Genomic DNA, 7,924 nt, shown 5'->3' with positions numbered 1-7,924 from the left:
CATGCCATTGCACTCCAACCTGGGTGCCAAAGCAATATACCATGTCCAAAAAAGAAAAAGAAAAAACAAACAAACAAAAAGAAACCATTGTCTAAGGCCATGGAGATTTACACTCTAAGAGTTTTATACTTTTAGCACTTACATTTAGGTTTTTGATTCATTTTGAATTAATATTTTTTATTGTGGTAAAATACATATAACATGAAATAACTTATTTTTATTTTTTATAAATTTATTTGAAACAAAGATGGGGTTTTGCTATGTTGCTTAAGCTGGTCTTCTGGCCTCAAGCAATCCTCCCACCTTGGCCTCCCAAAGTTCTGGGATTACAGGTGTGAGCTACTGCACCTAGCCTGACTTAATATTTATAAATGGTGTAAAGTAGGGATCCAATGTCATTCTTTTGCATGTGGATTTCCAGTGTCCCAGCATCATTTGTTGAAAAGATTATTCTATCCGCCCCCACCCACCACCTTTTTTTTTTTTTTTTTGAGATGGAGTTTCAGTCTTGTTGCCCAGGCTGGAGTGCCATGGCACGGTCTTGGCTCACTGCAACCTCCGCATCCCAGGTTGGAGTGATTCTCCTGCCTCAGCCTCCCAAGTAGCTGGGATTACAGGCATGTGCCACCATGCCCGGATAATTTTGTATTTTTAGTAGAGAAACCCAACAGGGTTTCACCATGTTGGCCAGGCTGGTCTCGAACTCCTGATCTCAGGTCATCCGCCTGCCTTGGCCTCCCAAAGTGCTGGGATTACAGGCGTGAGCCACCGCCTCTGGCCATTCTTTCCCCATTGAATTGTCTTGTTACCCTTGTCAAAAATCAATTGACCATAAACATTAGTGTTTATTTCTGTCAGTTTTATCTCACCGATCTTTTATGTCATGATTATGCGAGTACTACACTGTCTTAATTACTGTAGTTTTACAGTAAGTTTTGAAGTTGGAAATTCAAGGTTGTATTGTGCTCTTTATGTACTGTTGGATTCCATTTGCTAACTTTTTTTTCCAGAGTCATTAACAGCTCTTTTATTTCTATATTAAAACGATTTTTGTAGCATATTTAGCAATTTTCAAAAATTGTTATTTGAGGTTTGGGGGTACATGTGAAGGTTTGTTACACAGGCAAACGTGTCATAGGGGTTTGTTGTACATATTATTACATCACCCAAGTATTAAGCCTAGGGCTCACTAGTTATCTTTTCTGCTCCTCTCCCTTCTCCAGTAGACCCATGTCTGTTGTTTCCTTCTTTTGTTTCCTTCCTTTTTTTGAGACAGCGTCTTGCTCTGTCACCCCTGGAGTGCAGTGGCATGGTCTCAGTTCACTGCACCCTCCACCTTCCAAGTGCAAGTGATTCTCCTGCCTCAGCCTCCTAAGTAGTTGGGATTACAGGTGCCCACTATCATGCCCGGCTAATTTTTGTATTTTTAGTAGAGATGGAGTTTCTACATATTGGCCAGGCTGGTCTCAAACTCCTGACCTCAGGTGATCCGCCCGCCTCGGCCCCCAAAGTGTTGGGATTACAGGCTGAGCTACCGCGCCTCGCCTGTTTCCTTCTTTATGTTCATAAGTTCTTACCATTTAGCCCTTATAACATTTTGTTCTAAATTATTGCATCTCTGTTTATGAATATTTGTCTATAGTTCTTTTTTTTTTTTCTTTTAGACGTAGTTTCGCTCTTGTTGCTTGAACCACCTCCCAGATTCTCCTGTCTCAGCCTCCCAAGTAGCTGGGATTACAGGCATGTGCCACCACGCCTGGCTAATTTTTTTTTTTTTTTTTGGTAAGACAGAGTCTCACTGCGTCGCCCAGGCTGGAATGCAGTGGCACGATCTCAGCTCACTGCAACCTCCGCCTCCCGGTTTCAGGCAATTCTCCTGCCTCAGTTCTTTTTTTCTTTAAAGATCTTTGTCCACTTTTCGTATCAGGTATTATTTTGATTTTATGGAAGAGTAAAAGGAATTCTAAAGAACGGAGGAATGCAGATAAGAAGCAGCAGCAAACCTAGGGCTGAGACAGTGCACTTAAGGAAGAGGCCCCTCTAGGGCTGACAGCCAGTGCCCCGTTGCTGGAGGGGATATGGCCTTGGTTTGGTGAATGGCAGAGAAGTTCCTCTTGTACCACACCAGTGGAAGTTGCTGGAAATCCCCTCTCTAGGACCTGCTGGCGATATGCCCTGTAATGCTGAAAGACTGTTTATTATACGAGGTACCCCACTTAGAGCCATTCTGCTGTGAAACTACTGGGTACTATGAAGTACCTGGAGGAACTGACGGTTGCTAGGTGGTGTAGGCTTCTGCATATTGCAGGATCTGGGCCTTGAAGAAGCTGCCCACCACCACAGGAGCCTGGTGCTGGAGCAACATGGTGAAGGAGCTACGCTAGAGAAGCTTGTTTGTGCCGCAAAAGCTAGCCGCTTAGAAAGGCTGCACACAGCGCAGGAACCTGGCACTGGAGAAGCCACCCAGGCCATGGAAACCTACTGAATGAGTGAGCCTCCTGCAGTGTCTCTCCAGTGCCCTCTACTGTCAAAGCTAAATATTGTGCCAGCTGGCAAAGAAACAATGTTTAAAGGGCCCATATTCATTTTCACAGAGCAGGCAATGAAGATTGAGTTTGCATCTGAAATTCAACAGTTTGATAACTGGCATAATGTTCTACCTGAAAACTTTAAAACCTATGCTTCACAACTCTTGGATATAGGGAATTACAGAAATTAAAGAATTGTTACAAATCCAAATCTATGGGATATATGTAAAGCACATATCCCAAGAAAAACTCATATATCGAAAGAAAATTCATAGCCCTGTTAAAATTTTTAGACAAATTATATTAAAGCAGAATTTATTTAAGCAAAGAATGATTCATGAATCAGGCAACCCTCAAAACCAGAACAGGTTGAAATATTTGTAGCCTGCAACGTGGGCGGGCAGCATTTATGAACACCTCAGGTGATTACAGCTCAGCATTTGCTTTTTTTGAATATGGTCTGATCAGTTGCCCAATTGTGATTGACTGACACTTGGCTGGTGTGACCGGCTGAGAATCACTACTGTTACAAAAGTATACTCCTGAGTTAGGCTTGTAGTTAGTTTATGTACTAAGGTTACAATTTGTTCCATAAGGACTCAAGTACAGAGGCATTCTCAAGCCAAATTTAGTTTAACAGTTCCTCCATTTTGGTCAGCCTCTCAATTTTTGAGAGATTGACACTCAATGGATGGCTTCATACAGACATTTAAGATGACATTTAAGACGGGCATGGTGGCTCACGCCTGTAATTCCAGCACTTTGGGAGGCTGAGGCGGGTGGATCACCTGAGGTCAGGAGTTTGAGACCAGCCTGACCAACATGGTGAAACTCTGTCTCTACTAAAAATACAAAAATTAGCCAAGTGTAGTGGTGCATGCCTGTAGTCCCAGCTACTCGGGAGGCTAAGGTAGGAGAATCGCTTGAACCCAGGAGGCGGTGGTTGCAGTGAGCTGAGATCGTGCCATTGCACTCCAGCCTGGGTAACAAGAGCAAAACTCTGTCTCAAAAACAAACAAACAAACAAAAAACCAAAAAACCAAGAGGATATAGTGTACTAGGGGGATTATTATGATGACTGTCAGGAGGATAATCCCAAAAGACTGAAGAGTACTCTTCAATAGGAGCCCCTATGAACCAAACATCCAAATCAAACAAGTCAAAGTTCATACAATATAGGCATCTGAGCTCATTTGGTCATAGTCCTTATTGGGGCACAATGGCAACTGAAGACCATATTTCACTGTAGAGTGGTCTGATTTAAAGAGGTATCCAGTTTTGTTGTTAGCCTATTAACACGAGTCATAGTAACCTGAAGACCCACTAGAAGAACATAAAGATTGGAAAACCTTGGAAAAGTCAAGCTTGCCATCCACCATTTAGGATGTCTGCAAGCCAACTGTTATTTGCTCCTATAAATACATCATGTTTCCTTTTTCTTGAGACATTTCCCTAATGTATTTGGTGGCACTATCAGCTGGGCAAGGTGGCTCAAACCTATAATCCCAGCACTTTGGAAGGCCGAGGCAGGCAGATCACCTGAGGTTGGGAGTTCGAGACCAGCCTGGCCAACCTGGTGAACCCCATCTCTACTAAAAATACAAAAATTAGCTGGGCGTGGTGGCACTTGCCTGTAATCCCCGGGAGGCTGAGGCAGGAGAATCGCTTGAACCTGGGAGGCAGAGGTTGCAGTGAGTTGAGATAGAGCCACTGCACTCTAGCCTGGGCGACAGAGCAAGACTGTCTCAAAAAACAAAACAAAAAACCCAGCAAATTTATTTTTAGAGATGGGGTCCTGCTATGTTGCCTATGCTAGACTTGAACTCCTGGGCTCAAAGCTATCCTTCTGCCTCAGCCTACTGAATAGTTGAGACTACAGGTGTGTGCCATCATGCCTAGCTACCATCAAACACCTTTTAAATTAAGCTTTCTGTAGTAGCAAAATCAGGGGAAAAATAGGTACAAGATTCAGTTTTGTTTAGTAACATGCAGAAGCCCTGAGCAAAAAGATGAGCTAAAGCTGTTGATGTTCCATTAAGGGTTTTTTTTTTTTTTTTTTCTTTATTTTGAGACAGAATCTCACTCTGTCACCCAGGCTGGAGTACAGCGACGTGATCTTGGCTCACTGTAACCTCAGACTCCTGGGTTCAAGAAATTCTTCTGCGTCAGCCTCCCGAGCAGCTGGGATTACAGGCACGTGCCACCACGCTTGGCTAATTTTTGTATTTTTAGTAGAGATGGAGTTTCACCATATTGTCCAGGTTGGGCTTGAACTCCTGACCTCAAGTGATTCACCCAATTCAGCTTCCCAAAGTACTAGGATTACAGGCGTGAGCCACCGCACCCGGCCCTATTAAGTGCTTTTGTTGAACATGTATGTTGTCATCTACATTTCAGAGGGCGACTTCTACCCATCTGAACCCCTGGGAGGTCTGATTGGCCAAAAAGTCCAAGATTTTTCCCCAAGTGTTATGAATTAGTTTCAAATTCCATACTAACAATACTCCACTATTATCAAGAGTGAGCCCCCAAGAACCTCATTGGAACTGTTCCTTAATGGAAACTAGCTTGTCTTCATATACCCAACAATTGCTCTGTTTTTTTGCTGGAGCATAAAGCTTAGCTAAAGCCATCCACAAATTATGGTCCCATGGATTTTCCTAGAGAGAAAAGGAAAGGATTAGGGCAGCAGGAAAGAGGGGGTCAGGGGAGGATAAGGCTTGCATGATGCAAAGAAGTCTTGACCAATCATCTTGGGAGAGAGTCCACATCTAGAATCCTCCTGCTTCTGGAGGGCAACATTCCCTCATCAGATTTACCTTAAAGTCTCCCACAGGTATACAGCTCCAGGAGCCTTGAGGGGCTCCTTTGAGCTGAGAGATGTGGATCCAAGTCTCAGAGCACTGAAGTTTTGCAGCAGAGAAGAACTTGGTATGGTCCCTTCCAATAGAGTTCAAGGACAGTCTTTCTCTGGTGTCATTTCCAAAAGACTCAGTGGCTGAGTTTTGGACTCTGAGAGGTCTAGTTGTCATCTGCTGGTGGGTCATGAAGGTCCTTTTTTTTTTTTTTTTGAGACGGAGTCTCACTTGATTGCCCAGGCAGGAGTGCAGTGGCATGATCTTGACTCACTGCAACTTCTGCCACCCAGGTTCAAGCGATTCTCCTGCCTCAGCCTCCTGACTAGCTGGGATTACAGGCGCCTGCCACCACACCTGGCTAATTTTTGTATTTTTAGTAGAGATGGGGTTTCGTCATCTTGGCCAGGCTAGTCTTGAACTCCTGACCTCGTGGTCCACCTGCCTCAGCCTCCCAAAGTGCTGAGATTACAGGCATGCACCAGTGCGCCCGGCCTGCCTTTTTTTTTTTTTTTTTTTTTTTTTGCGTAGTGAAAGTATGCTTTGGCATAATGCATTAAAGCCTTGCACTATGGAGTCATAGCAGAGTTTATAAGAGTAGAAGATACATGAAGTTCTGTTCTTAGGGGCATAGGCCTTCCAGTGACTGTTTCTTTTCTCTTTTTTCTTTTCTTTCCTTTTCTTTCTTTCTTTCTTTTTTTTGAGATGGAGTCTTGCTCTGTCGCCAGGACTGGAGTGCAGTGATACAATCCCAGTTCACTGCAACCTCCTCCTCCCGGGTTCAAGCAGTTCTCCTCCCTCAGCCTCCTGAGTAGCTGGGACTACAGGTGTGTGCCCCAACACCCAGCTAATTTTTTATTTTTAATAGAGATTGGGTTGAAACCCCCATGTTGACCAGGCTGGTCTCAGACTCCTGACCTCAGGTGATCTGCCCTCCTTGGCCTCCCAAAGTGCTGGGATTACAGGCATGAGCCACCATGCCTGTCTCAGTGACTGTTTCATAAGGGGTCAAGTTAGATTTTCCACTGAGAGGGGACTCTGATTGCCGTCAAGGCCAATGGTAATACTGTTAGCCGAGGCAATCCAGTCAATTCACTTAACTTTGCCAGTTTCAGTTTCAAGATGCCATTTGTCCTTTCAGCCTTTCCAGAAGACTAAAGGTAATAGCAACAATGGTAATGCCATTGTGTTTGTAACACCTTATTTTATTGCTTTATAACTTTCCCAGTAAAATTGGTATCTCTGTCAGTGCAGCTTTCTTTTCTCCAAGAATGACCCAAAAAGGAAACACATTTTTGAATAAACTTTAGCTACTGTTATAGTATTGGCCTTCCTCCATGGAAAGCTTCTATTCAGCCAAAGAACATAGACTATTACAAGAACATACTTATATCCCATCGAAGGTGGCAACTGAATAAAATCCCTCCGAAAATGTTCAAATGGCCCATCAAGTAGCAGAAATGAAGCAAAACCTGAAGTTTTGTCTTTACAGAATTGTGGGTTTGACAAAACAAACATTGGTTACCACATCAATATTTTTTCTGTAATTTATATCAATTTTTTCTACTCCATGGTGAGTTATGGCATGCATAACTTTTAATAATGGAAACTTTTGACTGGGTGCAGTGGCTCATGCCTGTAATCCCTCCTTTGGGAGGCTGAGGCAGGCGGATCACCTGAGGTCAGGAGTTCGAGACCAGCCTGACAGATGTGGTGAAACCCCGTTTCTACTAAAAATACAAAAATTAGCTGGGCCTGGTGGCAGGCACCTGTAATCCCAGCTACTCAGGAAGCTGAGGCAGGAGAATCTCTTGAACCCAGGAGGCGGAGGTTGCAGTGAGCCGAGATTGTACCATTGCACTCCAGCCTGGGCAACAAGAGTGAAACGCTGTCTCAAAAAAAAAAAAAAAAAAAAAAAAAGGAGGAAACGTTTTTTGAGATAGAGTCTCACTCTGTCACTCAGGCTGGAGTACAGTGGCATGATCTCAGTTCACTGCAGCTTCAACCTCCTGGGTTCAAGTGATCCTTCCACCTCAGCCCCAAGTAGCTGGGACTACAGGCATGTACCACCAGATCCAGATAATTTTTTGTTTGTATTTTTGTATTTTTTGTAGAGATGGGGTTTTGACATGTTGTCCAGGCTGGTCTTGAGCTCCTGGACTCCAGCAATCTGCCTGCCTCAGCCTCCCAAAGTGCAGGGATTACAGGCGTGAGCCACCATTCCTGACCTAACGATGGAAGCTTTAAGGACTCAGGAAGTACCAGGCAGCCATCCAGCCTTTTCATGGATCCACGCTTCCCACTGGATTTACATCCTCTTAAACACCAATCTTATTCCTTTAATTCAAGTGCATAGCACTGTCTATTAAATAGGTTATAGGTAATTTGACTTGGATCAATCTTACGGAGTTCATTCAAATTGCTTATCTTAACCATTTCGGTACTGGCTGACATGGCATGAAAATCTGCCATAGCATTTCTTTGGTATTTAATTCTTCTTCTACTTGAAGTTGGCTTAGCAGTTTTATGAACTAGTCAGTT

Source organism: Chlorocebus sabaeus, chromosome 23 (genome assembly GCF_047675955.1).
Source record: "Chlorocebus sabaeus isolate Y175 chromosome 23, mChlSab1.0.hap1, whole genome shotgun sequence".
NCBI lineage: Eukaryota > Metazoa > Chordata > Mammalia > Primates > Cercopithecidae > Chlorocebus > Chlorocebus sabaeus.
Note: the sequence above shows the minus strand (reverse complement) of the source record.